General features: G+C 43.2%; 1 long non-coding RNA gene across 1 annotated transcript; it reads right to left on the bottom strand.

The window, feature by feature from the left end:
- Positions 1-14820: 14820 nt before the first annotated feature.
- Positions 14821-19781, bottom strand: LOC143930354 (uncharacterized). Its single transcript, XR_013262763.1, has 3 exons — positions 19531-19781; positions 17704-17751; positions 14821-14995 (listed from the first exon to the last, which is right to left on the bottom strand). It is a non-coding gene; the product is annotated as an uncharacterized LOC143930354 (long non-coding RNA).
- Between the last annotated feature and the right edge of the window lie 1714 nt (positions 19782-21495).

The following is a 21495-nucleotide window of genomic DNA, read 5'->3' as shown; positions in this document are numbered from 1 at the left end:
TTTTTTTGTACTTTATTTCACAGGTGAATGGGTAGGGGTACATTGTACCCCATACTCATTCACATAGGGTGGGGGGCCGGTATCCGGGGGCCCCCTTCTTAAAGGGGGCTCCCGGATTCCGATAAGCCCCCCGCCCGCAGACCCCGACAACCAACGGCCAGGGTTGTCGGGAAGAGGCCCTTGTCCTCATCAACATGGGGACAAGGTGCTTTGGGGTGGGGGGGCCGCGCGGCCCCCCCTTCCCCAAGGCACCCCCCCATGTTGAGGGCACGCGGCCTGGTACGGCTCAGGAGGGGGGGCGCGCTCGCTCGCCCCCCTTTCCTGGCCGGCCGGGTAGCGTGCTCGGACAAGGGTCTGTTGTGGACTTTGGGGGAACCCCCACGCCGATTTTTTTCGGCGTTGGGGTTCCCCTTTAAGTCCATTCCAGGCGGCGGAGCCCGCGACGTCTCCCTCGCGGGCCCCGCCTACCTGTACACGCACTCGAAATGGGCGGATTTGCCTCCGCCTTACGTGGGCGAGTCCGTTCATTTCAAAAGTTGAGCGAACTGTTTGGCAAACAGTTCGCTGAAACAGTCCGCTCAAAAAGTGCCGTGTGTGGCCATGTCCGTCCATGCTAATTTTGAGCGGACTGTTTGCCGAAACTGTTTGACAAACAAAGTTGGGCGAACAGTCCGCCCGTGTGTACGCGGCCTAAGGGGTTTTGCCAGCATCCTTTGTCCCTCCTTTCTAGCTTCTCATCTGAGGGGAAGCTCCCAGCAGCTAGATCCTCAAAGATTACATTTTTGCTGCATTGACCATTGCACTTTCCCTTGACCAACCCATAACACCAGGCGGACTTTTGTCAGACTATTCTGAGCCCTTTTGTCAAGATGCCCCACATTATCAAGGGCAGAGCACTGGCACTTTCTCACTATCTGTGGTAAGCCCCATTCACTACTCTGGGGACCTCTAATTGCTACCTAGGCAACTATACTGGCTATTCTCAGTACAGCAGAGTTCCTAACTATGGTGGCATCTAGTAGCCAAATTTGGAAGCTACACTGGGCACCTCCATACCCTTACCCTACACTTACAAAGTACAACTAAATGTCTGCCATTTAAAAGCTTTAGTGGCAGTGTATTGTGAAGCCTTTCTGCTCTATCTTGGCAACTGCAAGTATGTGACCCATTCCATATTTATAATCAGGTGTTTGATCTTCTATGTCAAATGCTTGAGTTGAGCAGCTTAAAAAGGGCATATACATATACCACCTACAGTACAGTAACTGCACTTTTTTAAATGCTTTAAAATTATTACTTTCTGCCCTGTTCTAATAAAAAGAGCAAACGTCACATGCTCAGAACAACCCCTGGAATTATATTTTAGCTCCTCCCACTATTTATAGGAAACACTGACCACTTCCATCTTCAAAAAGAGGCTCCTCCCACAGATTCTTAGTTTTAATGTATCCTCCAGCTTGAAAGAAACACTGAAGGAAGTGTTGGGAGGCTTTGCTCTTTCAGGTTCTGCTGTAGGAGAGACTGGTTGTCTTACCTGTTTTTAATTTTCTTCATTTTAGCCTCTGAGGATGGTGCATATGAAACCCCCAAGTACTCCCTCTTTATGGGCAGGGGCTGTTTCCTCCCCTCTGGTAAAGCCAGAACTGCCCATTGGCCCTACCTTGTTTGTTTGTTTTGTTTTTTTCTTCCACTGACACCATGGCACCTAGCCCCCCCCTTTTTTTTTGAGCTTGGGGAGGAAGGCAGTACCAGATTACCAAGAAGTGGACTCTGCAGCATTTTTGGGTGGCACATGATGTCACTGTCAGAGATGGCGAATTTCCAGGTCAGCACGCAGCCAGATGTGGCCAGAACTGACCCAGATTCAACCCAGGCCTCTTAGCCAGGCCAATTTATCTACTTATCTACTCTACAACTTACCTATTTATTGTACATCTAGCACATCTAGAGGGGGCTACACTAACCTCCCCACCTGGGAAAAAAAGAATCACTCTTCAAATAACACTTATATACATCACATATCCACATTTTGTCCAGTTGCAACCAAAAACGTAAATGTATTTTATTAGGATTTTATGTGATAGACCAACACAAGTGGCATATAATTATGAAGTGAAAGAAAAAAGATAAAGGGTTTAATTTTTTTTTTTTTTTACAAATGTCTGAAAAATGTGTGAGTATTTTTATTCAGCCCCCTTTGCTCTGATATCCCTAACTAAAAGCTAGTGGAACCAATTGCCTTCAGAAGTCACCTGATTAGTGAACAGAGTCCACCTGTGTGTGATTTAATCTCAGTATAAATACAGCTGTGAAGCCCTCAGATGTTTGTTAGAGAACCTTAATGAACAAACAGCATCATGAAGGCCAAGGAACACACCAGACGGGTCAGGGAAAAAGTTGTGGAAAAGTTTAAAGCAGGGTTAGGTTAGAAAACAATAATCTCAAGCTTTGAACGGAGCACTGTTCAATCCATCATCCAAAAATGGAAAGAGTGTAGCAAAACTGCAAGCCTACCAAGACATGGCCGTCCACCTAAACTGATAGGCCAGGCAAGGAGAGGAGAGCATTACTCATAGTAGCAGCCAAGAGGCCCATGTTAACTCTGGATGAGCTGCAGAGATTCACAGCTCAGGTGGGAGAATCTGTCCACAGGACAACTATTAGTCGTGCTCTCTACAAATCTGGCCTTTATGGAAGAGTGGGAAGAAGAAAGCCATTGTTAAAAGAAAGCCATAAGAAGTCCAGTTTGCTGTTTGCGAGAAGCCATGTGGGGGACAAAGCAAACATGTGGAAGAAGGTGCTCTTGTCAGATGAGACCAAAATACATTTTTTGGCCTAAAAGCAAAACACTATGTGTGGCGGAAAGCAAACACTGCACACCACCCTGAACACACCATCCCCACCGTAAAACATGGTGGTGGCAGCATCATGTTGTGAGAATGCTTTTCTTCAGCAGGAACAGGGAAGATGGTCAGAGTTGATGGGAGGATGAATGGAGCCAAATACAGGGCAATGTTAGATGTAGAGACATACCTAAAAATTCTTGCAGCTGTAATTGCAGCTAAAAGAGTGGTTCTACAAAGTATTGATTCGGGGGGGGGCAAATACACAGCACACTTTTCACATATTTATTTGTAAAAAAAAATTCAAAACCATTTACCATTTTCCTTCCGCTTCACAATTATGTGCCACTTTGTGTTGGTCTATCACATAAAATCCCAATAAAATGCATTTACGTTTTTGGTTGTAACATAACAAAATGTGGAGAATCTCAAGGGGTATGAATGCTTTTGCAAGGCACTGTACATCCTAGCCATGGGCATCTGAGGGGGGGGGGGGGGGGGCAAGTGCCCCCCTGGAGCAGGGTGTCTGCACACTCAGGGCTGATCCTGGGATGATGCCCAGGGTGTACCATGCCATGGCACCACAAGCTGCAGCAAAGGGGAGGCACAGAAGCTGTGGCAGTCGCTTACTGTTCCATTCAGCAGCAGTGGCGCAGTCCCGATTCCCTAGACTCTTATTACACCATCTACTCGCCTCTCTCCTGCCCAGTGCACTGGTTGCTAAACTCCCCTGGCATCTAGCAACCAGTGAAGTCACGTCATGTGGACGAGATGAGTCCTAGCATTCAGAGCAGTGAAGGAACTTCTTCCTCCTTCGTGCATGGTCAATTTTGGATCCACCCACCTCCTCCATCGTCTCCAGGCAGCGCGGCTCAGAGCCTGAGGGATGGAAAGGTGCATGCCTGAAGAGCTGAGTGTGAGCTGTTCACCTGCATCGACACCTGCCTGAGGTGAGGCAGCCTGTGTCTATGTTCTGGAGCTCATCTAACAGCATTACTTGTATAATTGCAGTCAAGATGTTAAATGTATTATTTCATGATAGATATGCGGAAGATATCATTGCTAACCTTCTAAAAATACTCTTTACCTGGCTGTAATGCTGACCCGTGGGTATGAATGCTTTCTTTTTTTTTTTTATAAAATTTTATTGAAAAAAGGTATATAACAAACAATACAAAAATACAAAGACGAAAAGTTTTCTCATTGAAATAGAAAGATCGAGTGAAAGCAGTCATACATCCTAGGGTTTGGTAGCTAAGCTAGGTTGTACATTCTAAGATTGGGAAGGTTAATACCCCCTTCGCTCCTGGGAAGGTGAAGTTTAGAGAAGGCTATGCGGGGTCTCTTGCCTCGCCACAAGAATTTAGAGATTGCTGAGTTTAAAAGTTTTGTATCCTTATGCCTAAGGAGTAAGGGTATCGTCTGAAGGGGATACAGGAGGCGTGCAAAGCTGACCATTTTTACCAGGTGGCACCTTCCCAAGAGCGAAAGAGGCAGATCCATCCAGTTGTCCAATTCCTGTATAAGTTTGGCAAAGAGGGGGGGGGGGGGTAGTTCAGGTGGTAGAGAGACGAGGGGAGCCTCCCTATCTTAATTCCCAAGTATGTGATATGAGTTCTAGCTACCTTGAAAATGGAGTGGTGTGCCCATGTCGGAGGTGGAAGGGATCCCAAGGGGAGTATTTCGCTCTTGGAGTAGTTGATACGCAATCCCGAGCACCGTCTGAAACGGTCAAATAAGGATTTAATCGTGGGCATGTCTGCTGAAGGGTTGGCGGAAAATATCAAGACGTCGTCAGCAAAGAGGGAGGTTCTTAATTCGTGCGACCCGATTTCGATCCCGTGTAGCGGTGCTTTATATGTCAGGTATCTGGAAAGCGGCTCCAAGGCCAGGTTAAAAAGGAGTGGGGACAGGGGGCAGCCTTGTCTGGTTCCCTTATGTAGCCGGAACTCATTCGAGAGGAGACCAGCGGCCACCAGTCTGGCTGCAGGGGAGGTGTACATGGAGCTAATCAGGTGTAGAAAGGGTCCGGTGAAACCCATATCCCCCAGTACCATGGAAAGCCATTCAAAATTAACATTGTCAAAAGCCTTTTCGGCATCTAGAGTAATAATAGCTAGATCGCTGGTAGGGTTACACCTAGCATGTTCTAGTGCCATCATCACCTTCCTGATATTAATAGTTGCCGTTCTGCCCTTGACAAAACCTGACTGGGCGGGGTGGATCAGGGAGGGGATGATGTCAGCCAGCCTATTAGCTATTATTTTGGAAAGAATTTTGACATCAAGATTTAGAAGCGAGATGGGTCTATATGACCCAGGCTCTTGTGGGTCTTTCCCCTTTTTTTCTAACAACTTAATAATTGCTTGATTACCAGACGGGAGATAGGGGCCACCAGACCATATATGTTGGTAGACATCGGCCAGGGTCGGGGTTAAAAGTGAGTTTAAAGATTTATAGAACTCGCCTGATAGGCCATCCGGGCCTGGGGCTTTGGAGGAAGCTAGCTTACGAATCGTATCGGATATCTCCGAGGGGGAAATGGGGGCGTTTAGCGAATCGAGTTGAGAGGGAGATACTCGGGTCAATTGTACTTCGTCAAGGAAGTCGCGGGCCGTGGGTCGGTCGACAGGGTCCGCCGCATAGAGGGTGGAATAAAAGCGGAGCATCGCCGCATTGATGCCCTTCTGAGTGGTCGTGACTGTGCCATCGGGGTCGCGTAGCGACGATATAACCGTGGGGCGGTAGGGTCCCTTGCATAATCTGGCAAGAAGCTTGCCAGCCTTATTGCCAAATTTGTGTAGAGTGGCATCGAAGTGAGCTTGTTTAGTGGTTTCCAAGGTTTCGGCCCAAGTGTCAAATGACTGCTTGGCTGTATGCCAGGCCTCACGATTTTTGGGGGAGTTTAAGGCATAAAGTGCTCGCTGGGCCTGATGTAATCTGGAACTGGAGGCTTTGTATTGAGACAGGGCGTGTTTCTTGAACGAGGATGCATAAGAGATAATGCGTCCCCTAAGGAACGCCTTACCTGCGTCCCAGAACAAGTGTGGGTTATCAGCATGTATTGCGTTCGTCTGCGAATAGGATGCCCATTCTTTCATTATGTAAGCTTGAAAGTCTGCGTTGTGTTGCAAATGGGAGGGGAAACGCCATATTTTGGGATTAGGGTGTATGTCGGGGGTCTCTAGAGTCACTGAGATCGGAGCATGGTCTGATATAGCTATGTCATGAATTTCTGCTTTCGGAAGGAAGGGGATGAGGTCATTAGAGCTAAAAAAATAGTCAATCCTAGAAAAGACATTGTGGGGATAAGAGTAAAAGGAAAATTCTCGGTCGGTCGGGTGGTGGAGTCGCCAAATGTCATGCAGGTGAAGGGATCCCATAGTCATTGCCAGGCTCGTGGGAATAGTAACGGTCGAGTAAGATACGGGGCGCAATGATGAGGATTTGTCATCTACCGGGTGGACAACAGAATTGAAGTCGCCCCCCACCAGGTGCGGGAGGTGGGGGAAGCGCAGAAGCCAACTAGTCAATGCGCTGAAAAAGGGTTTCGTGGGGCTATTGGGGGCATAGACGTTGGTAATTGCCAGTTCCTTGGTCCCTATGAGGGCCCTAATCGTAAGGAGTCTGCCCTGTTGATCTGTGTCCGTAGATAGGATCTTACAAGGAAGATTCTTATTGATGAAAATAAGAACCCCTGCTTTCCGGCCTACAGCCTCAAAACCTACCACCTCACCCACCCAGAGCTTCCTCATCCGAACAAAGTCCGATGAGGAGAGATGGGTTTCTTGTAACAGCGCTACGTCTGTTTTGAGTCTCTTGAGGTGTCGCAGTATCTTCAGACGTTTGTTGGGGGAACGAAGCCCTTTAACGTTCCACGAGACTACTTGTAGCATGGTGGAGCGTTAAGTGAAGTAACAGTGGGGATTAATAGTACCATGTGGTAGGGAGGACCCGGGTCATGTAACAACAGGAGCTGTGCTCCAGATAGGGCCAGAGCGGCCCCTGGAAAGGTAGCAGCAAGGGAGGGTAGATTGGGGATAAGTGCAGCTGGGGGAATAAGTAGAAGGAAGAGGTGGGGAAGGGAACGGCAAATGTGCCAGGCATAGTAACCAAGAAAGTAAAAACAACTCACTATTAACTTCACTTTTTTCCGCATGGGGGTCACTGTGTAGACCAGCTCCCAGAACCAGGCCTCCGGACTGACATAGAAATGGCTGCCCTAGAAAGAAGGAGCATGGCACGCCGTCAACCCAGGCAAGGATCAGAACGAAGTGAGATGGTCTGCACAGAAGAATCCACAGGGGGAACAAGTGGGTGTAACCTGAAAAAAAACATAAACATTGAGGAAAAATAGTTATAATAGAACAGCCAGAAGCCGATGGCATATGGGACATGGTAAAAGACATAAGTTCAGTCAATGCAGCACACGGGGCCAGTCACGGTCCTTGGTCAAATATTACCTGAGGAGCGCATGCAAAGTGCAAGTGGCCCAGGAGGAAATTATTCAAACAGAAGCCACTTCTACCATGAGAGAACGGGTGGTAGGCAAAGCTTCGTCCCTGGGAGGGAGGGAAGACAAGAAAGGTCACAAGGTCCTGGGGTCCATCAGCGTGGGTTCAGAGCATGTGGAGCTGGACCTGAGGCCCTGAAGCTCTTGGGGGAATCCTTCCGTGGGCTCCTCTGGTCTAGAGCCCTATTAACTGGAGCCGCTTTAGGTGCCGGGCTGAGTGGAGGGCCCGAACGTAGCGATTTCAGAAAACGCGATGCATCGTCCGGGTCTTGAAAAGAGAGCTGTTCTCCGTTGGGTGCTTTAATCCGTAAGATCGCTGGAAATGCCAGAGTAAATTTCATCTGCCGTTGGAATAGTTCCCGTGCAGATATGTTGAAAGGCCTTCCGTTTCTTGGAAACATCCACTGAATAGTCAGCAAAGATCAGGATTTTGACCCCATCAATCTGAAGTGATCTGGACTGGCGATACTGCTGCAGAATGGAGGCTTTGTCTGAATAATTCAGGTATTTGGCAATTATCGGGCGCGGGGATTTGCGATCCGAGTTGGGCGCCCCCACACGATGTGCTCGTTCCACGGTGAAGGGTCCTCCCAGACCCAGAGCCTCCGGGATGCGGCTTGCACACAGGTCTGACAGAGCGGTTTGGTGAAGCGAATCGGGGATACCTACAAAACGCAGGTTGCTCCTCCTGGACCTATTCTCGAGGTCATCGAGCTTTTCCAAAATATATTTGTTAGTTCTGTCCTGAGCTTGTTCCAGGGACTGCGTTTGGTATAATTCTTCCTCTAAAGTAGAGATGCGATTTTCAGCCTCATTGAGTCTGGATGCATGTTCCCCGAGCTGGGCTTGAAATTTATGCATGCCTTGGGTGACAGCTTTCTCAACAGAGGCAACTATCATAGGGGAGAGGAGAGCAGCAACAGCTTGTGCCAGAAGCTCTGTCTGTTGATCCTGCAGCGGTGGGGGTGGCAGAGATTGCAGCATGGCAACAGGCGCCACAGGCCCAGGTACATGTGTGGAGGCTGGAGATTGTAGGGAAGAGGGTGCCTTGGAGGTTGTCTGTCCTTGTGCTGGGTCTCCTACCTCCATGGCTGGCGCTGTCTCCTCCGGATAGGCCGCGCAGGCCGGAGCGGTGTAGGCCGAAGCCGGGGCCTCGATTTGCGGTGCGGCCTGCCGCGCGGTGGCGGCCGCGTACGAACGCGGCCCGGTTTTTTCCACGAACCGGTCCATCCTGGAGCTGGTAGCGTGGGGAAGTCAGCTGGCCGGTGGAGCGGGCAAAATCGCCAGATTTGTAGCCGATTTAGAGGCCGGTTTGCGGGAGCTGTGAGAGAGGACAGCTACTCCATGCGGCGCCGGAACCGGAAGTGAATGAATGCTTACTAAGGCAGAACCTGTATGCACATCAGAAAAGTTTAAGGAAAGTTAAAAATTATTATCTGCATACCTCCTCCAGGTTAATGAATATAAATATTGGAACAACAGAGCCACTGTGCTGGCATTTTCAGAAAGAAAAATCAGTAGTGGAAACCTCTGTAAACATAAAAACAGATTCAAAATTGCTAATCAGAAAATTGCAGCTTGATCCTTCTATTAAGCTTTGTATTAAACTTAGGTTTCTCAAACCTTTGCATGCCTGCTCATTGTGTGATAATGAAAGTCCATTACCCTTCATGACATTGACAGGGGCAAAGCATGGGTGACCTTAAAATGATGCCCCCCCCCCTAAAAAAATTTCTTCGGACACCTATGCTTGCAGGTCACTGTCGGTACCCATGTACTCCATTTGTAGGCTTGCTAATGCTTATTGCACTCCTGTGTGATCTCAGTCGAGTGAGCGGTTCTGTAAAGTTGAACTGCATTGATCAGCGTGTTTGCCTGTTGTCGAGCGTTGTTGGGCTGTGCCAGCCAGTGTGCATGTCTGCCTCGCGGTAAGCCTGCCTGTCACCAATCTGTTCCATGATGCTAGTCAAAGTTTCCTCTGGTCAGTGTTTTGGAGGAGGTCAGGATAGCCTCTTCTAATGTCATTGAGGTATTGTTTGCTTCCGGGAGTAGCCACTAATGTACATGGACAAGAAGAACAAGCAAAATTATGTTAAAATAAAATATACCTCAGTCAAAAAATAAAACCTAAAACACCTCCAAACTCACCTCTAAAACACGAAAACCCAATCTTTTTAGCATTTTCCGTGTTTTTTTTGTTTTGTTTTTTAAAGTAAAAAGAAATATAAAACAATTAAATAAAACAATACTGTGTGAGTGTGTGCTACAAGGGTGGGAGTAGCAGCGAAACATATTGTTGCTGAAACATACAAAACATGTAAGAAGCAGGGCTCAAGTCCTGTGGGAACGCACGGGAACGGAGTTCCTGCACTTTTTCCACAACAGGAACTCTGTTTCCCATTAGCAGCCATGTACTGCAAGACTTTGAAGTATGCAAGCTGTGTGGCAGATGCTACACCAGCAGCTGCCGACATAGCTCACAATAGTAAGTGCCGCACACCTGACCATTCAGGCATTGCCAGTAGGGGCCCCATGACAGCTTCCACTTCGATCTACCTGTCAATCACAGCTAGCTGACGGGTAGATCAGCTATTCTGCTCACAGGACATGCAAGGAGAGAGGTGAGCTGAGGGAGGAACATCAGTTTGGGTTGGTAAGCTGAGCACAATAACTGGCAAAGTTTAATGCCAGGAGGGAAGTTTATGTGGAAATATGTGAAGGGTTGGAATAGCAGCGAGTGTGTGTTGGAGCCCTGCAGAGTTTGCAGCCCCCCAAGCTAAAATACATCTAAGCAGAAATGCATCACTATCTCCCCAAGCATTTTGTCCAGATAATGTGCAGTTAATTTATGACCTTTCCATTTAACCCTGTGTTATCCAAACTCTATTCAATGAAAAGTGTAAACTCACCACATAAACACTCTATATACAAAATAACATTCCCCAATAAAGATTAGAACATGATGTTCACATTTGCATGGAAGCACAATTGAATTAATGCTGATTATTCAGAGAATTACCGTATTTATGTTTATTGAGGATTGTTTTTTTTTTTTATTATGTACTAACAGTTAAGCTTCATACACACAATACGAAAATTGGATGAAAAATACCACTTTTGAAGCGTTCGTGCATATGAGCGTATCTTTTTTTTTTTTTTTTGGTGGGGAAGTGGATCTTGGGTGGGAGTTCCCACACTTTTTTCCCCAGGACTTGACCCCTGACCAGAAGGGACTGGCGGGCCTATACACTGAACACAGAGGGAGGTGCAAAATAATATTAAATAATATGTAGCTTACTACACTGCAATTCATTGTTATGTGCCACAGTAGAGCACTGGGTATCACGCTTTTCATTAGCATTGTATAATATAACTATTTCTCTCTATCTACTCCAGGTCTCTCCAATACACTGCGCATACCACCATTGTATATAGCATGTTTTACTAGCAATGTATAGTATTGTAGCAGCTATCTCACCCTGCACATACTCTGACATGTGTAGCCAGGCCCATTATTCTTCTCTAGGTCTTAGATTCTGATGTTATGCTCCACCTTCCTCCTCTGGCCAGGGAGAGCTAAAGCCAAGCAAGCCCATATACTTTTATGTAGAGCTCCGAGACTCCTGAGAGTTGTAGTTTGAGATAGCAGACATATACAGTAATGGCTACCCTATAATGGTTTCACTACAGATCCCAGTAAGCACTGTGCAGTGGAAGCAGTGGAGAGATGATTTTATTAACCACTTGCCGATTAAATTGAATTACATATGGTCACTAGTCAGTATCCCTGATCACCCCCACACCAGTCATATGATGATGCTGTACTGCACTGACAGAATGTAAAAACAAAATTGTGAAAAAAAATATATATAATAATTTAACTAACAAAAAAGTGAGTGGTGGTGCTGAATAAATACCACCAAAAGAATTCTCTATTTGTGTGTAAAAAATTATATAAATTTAATTTGGGGACATTACCAAGGTATTACCAGTTAAAATAGCACAGTGCTGAATAGCAAAAAAATGCCCTGGTCATGGTGGTAAAACCTTCCAGAGGTTAAGTTGGTAAACTGCTCAGGAAAGTTTTTCCTTGGCACTAAGGGAGTTAGAGAGAGAGAGAGAGCACCTCTTTCTGAATATTCACCTGCCGGGCCTGAGGCTGGGAGTGAGGACACCCAGAGCAACTGCACTGCTGTCAGAGGGAGACTGGAGCATTCACTCACCCTCTGCTTCCCACCACTGATCACTGGAAGTGTTCGGGGAGAGACCAAGGGAGCCCCTTTCTACGGTGAGAGGTCCCGCAGCATTCCAGGAACTGATGAGAGGGCTATACATCCATTGCTGATACTGCTAGCAGGGACTGAGCCTCTCAGAGCAGGATAATAAGTGTACCCAATCCATACAGCACTATATACCGCACTTGATCCAACTTATACCAAATTATAACAAACCTTTACCGCATCTGAACCACATGTACATTGTACCTGTGAGAGACCATATTGTACCTATACTGCATGCAGGTTAAACTGGGACTGTTGTTAAGTGAACCAATGCTCCTAAAGGGACCCAACGATAGCCAGCAGAAAAACATCTCAAAGGACTGCCCCTCCTCTAATAATTATTCTGCAAGCCTCCTTTGTTCCTCTACAATACTCCTTTACTTTTGGATAGTGCATAGCCAGTTGGTTTTTGACTAGCATCCCCACCATAAATGCACTCAAGCAGTATTGTTTCAGCACTTGGTAGATTAAACTTTACTATTGCTCTCGGCTGCACTTGAGGTGGCCTTGCCACTGTTCATGTTGATCTGGATGCAAAATGTCATGTTATGGCTAGTCCTTACCATTAACACAATTAAGCATACAAAATGAATATTGTTGTTAATCCATTTTATGCTTGCTTAGATACCAACCATATTGGGTGCCAATATATTTAATGTTAATGTTTTCTTTCTTTGATATAGATCTACTATTGGGTTCTAAGTATTACTTTCAGTGATTTCCTGAGATGTTGTAAGCTTGTACACTCAACCTGAGAAGGTTGAGGTAAAAAACAGAGGACCCATCCTATCCAGCCACTCCTACTGGGGTAGCGCTTCACCTAAAGCCTCATGCACACTGGAAGTTTTTACAGATGCTGTTTTTGGCTTCAGATATATTTTTTTTCCTGCAGCCAGTAAACTCTCCAGGATGTTATCCTATGTGTCCATGCACACATAAGCTGTTATCAGCCTTTTTTGGCAGGGGTGTTATCTGGCTAGTAAAACCCCCAGAACTTTTTAAGAGGTGTTTTTTAAGCTGTAAAAAAACGTTCTAACTCTGGTAAAAGCTATTAAATGCTGAAACATGTGGCGATTCAGAATTTATCAATGCTTTTGAGCCATAAGCTGGGAGTGTAGTTTTGCTATAAAAAGCTAAAAAACGCTACAGGTAAAAAAATGCTGCAAAATGCTACTACAAAAACACTGCAAAACTCATTCTACAGCTACAGCTTTCTATACAGCTCACGCTACTGATGTTTTGATAACATCCAGTGTGCATGAGGCCTTATGGTGACGGGGGTGTAACATAGGAAAACCCTCAAGCCCCATACACACTATCAGATTATCTGCTGAGTTTTTCCTTCAGATTTACCAAAACCATATAATATGAGGACAAACCTTAGGAGTTTCAATGTGTATGCAATCAGGCAGGTCCTTCTACTACATGGTTTTTGTAAATCTGAAGGAAAAACTCAGCAGATAATCTGATAGGGTGTATGGGGCTTGAGGGTTTTCCTATCAGATTATCTGCTGAGTTTTTCCTTCAGATTTACAAAAACCATGTAGTAGAAGGACCTGCCTGATTGCATACACATTGAAACTCCTAAGGTTTGTCCTCATATTATATGGTTTTGGTAAATCTGAAGGAAAAACTCAGCAGATAATCTGATAGTGTGTATGGGGCTTTATTGTTAGTGGCTAAACCACAATTCAGAGACCTGATTTTGCTAAAAGCCAGTCAGTTTGTGCAAAATATTTTGCATTGTCAGTCTCCGTGTGCTTATGCATCTGTATGTACAGTGGCGGTGTGTTCCAGGTGCTGGACAGCAGAGCATTCCGATTCTCTGTACTGTGCCTATGCCAGGACCTTCTTATGCCTGATGGTATCTGCATAGTTCTGGGAGTGATGCAGAACATGGACCCACTACTGTTTCTTCCACTTGTAGCAAAGAGGAGCCACTACTCCCCACTGGTACTGAAAATGGGGCACTATTTTTCTCATTGGCACAAATGCCCACTGAATGCATAGATGGAGCATAATTCCCTCCATTGTCATCAACGAAAGGGCACTATATTTCCCACTGGCACTAATGATGGGGGACTTTTCCCTCCCACTTGAACCAAAGATAGAGCATGGTTCCTTTCACTGGCACCAACAACGTGGCCCCATTTTTCCCAGAAGCACCTAGGATGAGACCATTGACTACTGAATTTTGTAACTCCCACTGACTACTGATGCCGGTGTGTTCTTGTGACCGATTTTAAGCTGGGACATTTTTATTTATTTTTTACTCCCATTGACCAGCAATGTTAAAGCCTCGTACACACTATCGGATTTTCGGCAGGGAATTGTGTGATGACAGACTGCCTAAAATCCGACCGTTAGTACACTCCATCAGACAATTGTTGTCCAACTTTGTCCAACTTTCGGCCAACAAATGTTCTTAGCAAGGTGTTATCAGATTTTCAGATTGTGTGTACACAAATCCGTCACACAAAAGTCCAAAGTACAAACCCGCATGCTTGGAATCAGTGCTCACCAAACACAACATTAGCAGAAGGGGCCCACAAGGTGGCACTCAAGAGCTAAAAAAAACATTTAGTATGTCACTATGTTCGTGTTTGTTGGCTGACAATTGTGTGTCGTTAATATGCAAGAAAAAATCCAGGCACACGCCCTTCGAACAAAAGTCTGACGCTTTGTTGGCCAACAATACAATCGTGTGTACGAGGCTTAAGAAACAATACAATTTATATGTATGGCCCTTCCACTGTTTCAGCTACGCTGTGTGTTACATATTCCAGCCTAATACATGCTACATGCTGAGTCTTATTTTACATAGTCCTTACCAGTGCATGCTATATGCTTTGTTGTATATTCCTGGCCATACTACCCTAAGCTTTGTCTTTATTTAGAAGTTGCTGAATGGATTACTGTTGTAACATTATACTAATGTGGAAGGTACAAGTAGTTTAAGGTTGATGTATGAACAATTTTTTGAGCTAGTTGTTGAATGAATATTTTTATATTAATGTGGAAAATGTATCTCTAATGTTTATGATGCTTTAAAGCAATGATCTCTCAGTCCCTTGCAGTAAAATAAAAAGCCAACGCATTTAGAGCATCTTGCAAAATCTGAACTGGATGTATTAAACAGTGACAACACCCCAAAAATGTAAATGTAAAAAAAGACCTGAAACAATTTATGCTGAAGCAAACATTTTATTGTTGACTGTATCCAGTGGAGAAGCTTGTGTTTTAAGACATTTTTACTTTGAAGCTATAAGGAATAGATTTGCAGCCTCCACGGTCCTTTTAATCCTTTCAGCAGTGTTTAGATTGGGTCTGGCAAGGATCAGCACAAGGGTTGCAGGGATCTGTCCAACAAGAAAATAAGATGATGAGTAATTATCAATGTACAATGCACCAATACCATTGGTATTGTCCAGTTAACAGAACAATGAAAATATATCTGATGAGTCTTATAAATTACTTTTAGGCACATTGTAAATTTTAACTGCAATGTATGCCTATAGATAACAACCTCTTAGCTTGGAAATAATTTGTCAAGGTTAATTATTCAAATGGCTTAATTACACATTTCTATTAAAGCGATTGTTTAACCTAGACATATTTGTAGTTTGAATTAAACCTGCTACTAGTTCAAGTGGTTGTAAACCATTCCCCCACCCAAGAAAAAGCCTTATGTCTGGAATAAATTTGTATAACATCACCATAAAAAAAATCCATGTCTACAGCTTACTCTGCCATCAGGCTCCCAGCTGCCTATCAGCACCAGTCACATGCAGTCAGGAGAAACATGAACACAAAAAAAAATCGACCACTGGTCAAAATTTGGGGCTCCTTCGACCTATGGTTCTGGAGATACAAGGGTCCTTGCATAGCCTTTCAGAAGCTAAATACTGAGCGGTCCATTTAATTACAAGCTGACACACTCTGTTTGCAGCAAACTGAGAGGATGAGCTCACAGTGCCTCTCACTTCTTGTCAGGGGCACTGAGCTCGATGGACAGCTTGGAGTCTTGGACCAATGGCAAAGTACCATTGGTCCAAGCTGTCCAATAAAAATGCTGCAGTGGAGGCACGCCTCTCACTACAGTGTCATAGAAGGGGGCATGTGTCTAAAAGACACATACTCCCTTCCAGCCCAGCCCTCTTAACTAGAAGGAAAAAACATGGGTTTATGGGTATAAGATTTACCCATAATTCCATGTTTTTCTCACACAGTTAAGAGGGAGAATGAAAATCTGCTGCTGTTGAAAATGTACTGTTTTAATCTAGCTGAATCGTATATTATTATTCTATGTTTTATAACATAACCATGTATTATTTATCTATTCACTGTGAAATTACTGGATAGAAGTTATAATTTCAAAGTTGAGTAATTTGTCCATCAAGCCACCTGCTTGAGTACAGTAAAAAAAAAAAAAAAAAAATAAATAAAATATATATATATATATGTGTATATATATGTATATGTATGTATATGTATGTGTGTGTGTGTGTGTGTGTGTGTGTGTGTGTGTGTGTGTGTGTGTGTGTGTATATATATATATATATATATATATATATATATATATATAGTGTGTGTGTGTGTATATAATTAGCAGACACCCTAGAGACTAAAATGGTGGTCATTGCAACCATTTATGTCACATGGTATTTGTGCAGAAATTTTTCAAACACTTTTTTAGGGAAAGAAATTATTTCATGAATAAAAAAAGAACAAACACTAAAGTCAGTCAAACTTTTTTGTATAATGTGAAAGATACTGTTACGTTGAGTAAATAGAAACATAACATGTCACACTTTAAAATTGCGGACACTAGTGGAATGGCGCCAAACTTTAGTACTTAAAAATCTACATGGGCGACTCTTTAGATTTTTTTTACAGGTTACGTTTAGAGGTACAGAGGAGGTTTAGTGCTAGAATTATTGCTCTCACTCTAATGATTGTGGCGTATGTAACCTGTGTGCATCTGGCTCTGATACTAGCCAATGCCTCGCCAGCCACTGACCTCCCCGCACATCCCTGATCAGTACTGCCTGAGTGGGTAGGTAAGACTGCTTAATTTACAGTGGCTCCTCCTGCCATTAAAATTATTGTAGGACAGACTGGTCCTGGGCGCTGGCAGGTTGTTTGGATTAATGAGGGCATGATAGACCTATCATCTTGGGGGAAAAAAGCAATGAATAAAGGTATTTGGAAGAATTTTTAAACATTACAATTTTGGAGGAAATTGACAGCCTAGATTTGAGGTGACAACATTTAAGTTTGTAACCACTTTAAATGGTTAATTATTCCTGAGCATAGTTAGTCAAGAAATCACGTGACCAGTTCAATCAACTTTTTTTTTTCTTTTTCTTTTTTTTTTTTTTTTTTAGAAAAGAGTATAACATGTTCAGATAAATGTACAGCTGAAAATGGGTCACAGGAGTGCAGAATGAACTGCACTCCTGTCATCCACAGAAGAAGTACAGCCAAATGAGCTTTCAGGGATTTTCACCTTAATGCAATCTATGCATTAAGGTGAAAAACCTTCTGTGCTGCAGCTGCCCCCACAGCCCTCTTTTTCTTACCTGAACCCGATCGTTCCAGCGATGAGCACAAGCCCAGCAGCTCCAACCACTGTCTGGGGTCCTCATTGGATAGATTGATAGCAGCAGGAGCCAATGGCTCTCACTGCTGTTAATCAAATCCAATGACATGGGAGCTGGGAGCGGGGCCAAGTCCTGTTGTTTGTGTCAATGGACGCAGAAGCAGGACTTGGGAGCGCACACGCATGGGTGCCCCCATGGAAAGTGACTCTTTGTGGGGGCATTCACTGAAGAGGAGGAGCCAGGAGCGCAGCTGGTGCAAAACCCTTGCACAGAGCAGGTAAGTATAACATGTTTGTTATTAAAAACAAAGAAAACAAAAAAAACCTTTACAATCACTTTAAGGTAAGCCATACATTTAGTTGACACCAACTGTTGGTTAGTAAAAGCGATGTAACCGCTAATCTGATATAGTTTGAAATATGGTTGCATTTATACAGAGTTTTACATAGTAGGCAATATGGTACCTTTCTGATGACCACCAGAGCTTTGACACTGCTGGACAGGAGCACAAGCTAAAAGAAAGCAAATACACATCAGCATCTGTGCATATAATACTAATTCAGAATTACTGTAGAGTCTTCTAATGGTAAAAAGTTATTTGGAAGTTATACTTTTTTTTTTTTTTTTAAATAAGGACATTTTTGTTTTTTTAAAAGCATATTTGATCCCTATGACCATACACTGTAAATACTAAAGGCTAAAGAACTCTGAGGTCGCTTCTAATAATTAATTAATTGCGGGTGGCACTTTTTGTTTACAACATACTAAAAGCTTACACACTGGTTGTCCCCACACAGCTTCAGTTGTCAGTTAGAGAGAATTATTGGGTGAATTCTATCACTGGATGGGTTCAAATACTGCTCATACTCTGCATTTCATGGCAGATTGGTGATTTTCAATCACTTTTCCACTCCAATTGTTGGCAAATTTCAGACAGTAAAATTGACAAAAATGGAGTGCAAATAGAATTAATCCACCTCAGTGTTGCTTGGAAAAGTATTTTTGATCAATTTCCATTCCATTCTTTATAATTTGGTTGCTAAAAACTAAGAATGCTTGTAGCTAAAAGATGATTGAAATCTACATAAACGTACAGTGTGTGGCCAACTTTTGGCTGGCCAAACATGTGGTAATTTTCATTCAATTTCAACCACTTTCAAACCACCAGGAATCACAAATTTGATTTCACCATTAAAATTTGGTTAATTGTGAAGCTAAAACTAGGCTGTAATTGACCGCATTAAAACAGTTTATCAGAAGTTCTCTTGGAAAACATAAAGAAATTGATGGCAATGTATTTGAACGTGATCTGACTTGTCCACATTAACTTTTTATCACATTTTGATCAATCAAAACTACTGTTTTTGCTTCTGATTTCCTTTACATTTTGTCTAATATTGAATTAAAAGTTTAATCGAGCCACCAAATTGCCATGTGTATGGTTTAGCCACTTAAATGTTCAGCTTGTATTGATAGCCTAGATCATTTGTATAAGAGATGTACCATAGACACTTGATCGTGGTAGCATATTATAAAACGAGCCATAGTGATACTAAATGAGCACTCAATGATGGTGCCCTCTGAATTCCTTCAGTGGTGAACTTGAAAATGAGTGGGCAAAAAACAAATGGAACCACACTCATAATGCTGAAATGTATAAGATCATAGTTCTAATTACAGTACCGTAAGTTAACCAATTGGTGATATTGACCTAAATTCATTCTGGCTGTCTGTAATTTCCAGAGCACTGTACTGTAAAATAGATAAGCACTCTAAGCATACAGTGATACCTTCTGATTAAGAGTTTGTAACGTAAAACATTATATCAGGTGTAAGACAACCACATCAATTAGGATTGTTGTCTATAGCAACCCTCCAGGTTTAAGTTACCATTATCTATAGTAAATTAAGCAAGGAATGTGGTTGCTTGTCACAGTCGTCACCTTTAGATTGTTGTGTGCCCTTATTAGTCATCTGTTTGATATGCACAGCTCAGTATGAATGCTTACAGATATGTATTTTATTTGTGAACAGCTAATATATCCAGGCTATCCATTTAATGAGGTTATTTTTGTGAGAATATAAGCAATAATGTATTTTTTTTTTAAATAAAAAAATGGCATCCTAAAGTTTCTCAGTAAATATAGAAGTTCAGTATAGGACTTAAAAAGATCTATAATGAAGGCATTTAAAATGTTTTCTTTAGGTGACAGTGAGCAAATGACGTACATTACAAAATACTACAGCTATACTTTGTAGAACAGTTGCAGGAAAAACAGAAAATAACTTACGATCCAGGCAGATGCTTTGCTTCTGGCATGGGTCTGGACACTTAGCTTGCTGTTGGCATGGGTCGAGGCACTTAGCTTGCTGTTGGCAAGGGTCCAGGCACTTAGCTTGCTGTTGGCAGGGGTCAGGGCACTTAGATTGCTGCTGACACTGGGATTTTGCTCCTTTAACTCCAGACATGGCTTGGTTGTGAAGCTTTGGTCTTTTTTTCCTGGAATGTAGAAGAAGAAGAAGAATGGTTTGCAGGTAGGACTTAAGTGGCTCCTTATATACACACAGATTTACCAGTCTCACATTTTTGGAGTATGAGCAATGTTCCAGTGTTTACAAAACTTAAAAACCAGGATATTACTGACAGAAAGGTTTATTTGCATCAAATTTTTTCCTTTTGAAGTAGGAGCCTCCCAGAAAACAACCTATGCCACGTATCATTACACAACTGCACTTAATGGCCAATAATTTAGGAATACTCATCTTTGAAAACACCTGCCATATAAAGTGATTAAATAAAGATTACATATAGTTTTGGGTGAGTAACAAACACAATGAAGGACCTAAATAAATAATAGGCTATGAGCTGTGAAACATTTTGCTGACACACAAAGGGAAACCAGTACTAAGTTATTTATGAGGATATAACACATTAAATGCTTGTAATTGTCAGCCTCTCAATGCCTCATGGGACTTGTACTTTTGCATCAGCTGGAGGGCCACCAGTTTGAGACCCCTGCCTTAGACCATTCATAACAATACATGCCCCCCTAGAGTTGATTTAAATAGTATACAGTAGATATGGGTGAAACGCTTCCTTTATGCTTTAAATTATTTTATTAAGTATCAGTTTTTTTTCTTGTCTAATCATTTTTATTGAACGTGCTACAGTATAAAAGCTTACAAATATAAGCAAATCTAGAAAACTGTTTTGGTTTGTGAAGTATTGGGTCTATAGACATTACATTAAAAAAGCACAATGCAACATAATACTGTATGTTATAGTTTAAACAATGTAAGAAAAACTGCGGAGGGTGAGAAGGGGTTGTCGTAGGAAAATGAATTAACCATGGCTGCCATCTTTTGAATTTAGGAATGCAATCTTGTAGGATGGCTTTGGTTATGCTGTGTATTGCGGCTCAGATGATTGTATTTTTTTGTTTCTGTGAGATGATCGTATTTTTTTGTTTCTGTGAGATTCACTCCTATTGTTCCCCATGCCTTTGCAACTGTTTGCTTAAGTAATGGTATAACTGACAGCAGAAGTTGGAATTATTCATTAGTGGGGTTCACTTAAGCTGGCCATAGGGACCGACCGAGATTAAATTCATGTATGGGCAAGCTGATTGTACTGAATTCGACCCATCCGTACAACAAGCCCATTGGATTGTTTACATGTGATTACTGCCAGCAGCTATGTACACTAGCCATAATCAGTGGTTTCTTTTGGCTGGGAAGTCTTCTTCTCGGCAGAAAACAATAGTGCCGCAGGAGGGATTCCCCCATCCACACTGACTGTGTGAATGGCGGAATAGAGCAATTATCTTTCCTTACACCCATGGCAGGGAGAGTGTCCTATGCCTACATACTTTCACTAATAGGTGTCCCTCGTTTCCGTTTCAGAAAGTTGGGAGGTGTGGAAGAGCAGCTGTGGTATGAACATGTTTGAAATCTCTGCAACAGGATACAGACAAAGCTCTAGCACATTTTTTGTACAGTCCATTCCTTTTTGCCCTGATGATGCCCATACCCTTTATTTTCTGTTTGGGGGTCATCAAATCAAGAAGTGAAGGAACATTCTTCTCATTGGTGTCAGAGCTAAATCATTTGCCACAATTTGTACATTTTCTATGCTATGCTGTAGCACTGGAGCTGCTGGGTTTATTGGGCTTACCGTTACCTTCTTGACTGCTTCTTCATCTAGGGTTTCCCATTGTAAATGGCCCAAAGAAATGTGGAAACTGACACGGAATCTT

This window comes from Lithobates pipiens, unplaced genomic scaffold (assembly GCF_037356315.1).
Source record: "Lithobates pipiens isolate NorthernLeopardFrog02 unplaced genomic scaffold, aLitPip1_a1.2 Scaffold_25, whole genome shotgun sequence".
NCBI lineage: Eukaryota > Metazoa > Chordata > Amphibia > Anura > Ranidae > Lithobates > Lithobates pipiens.
This window is presented reverse-complemented; position numbering and strand designations above follow the sequence as displayed.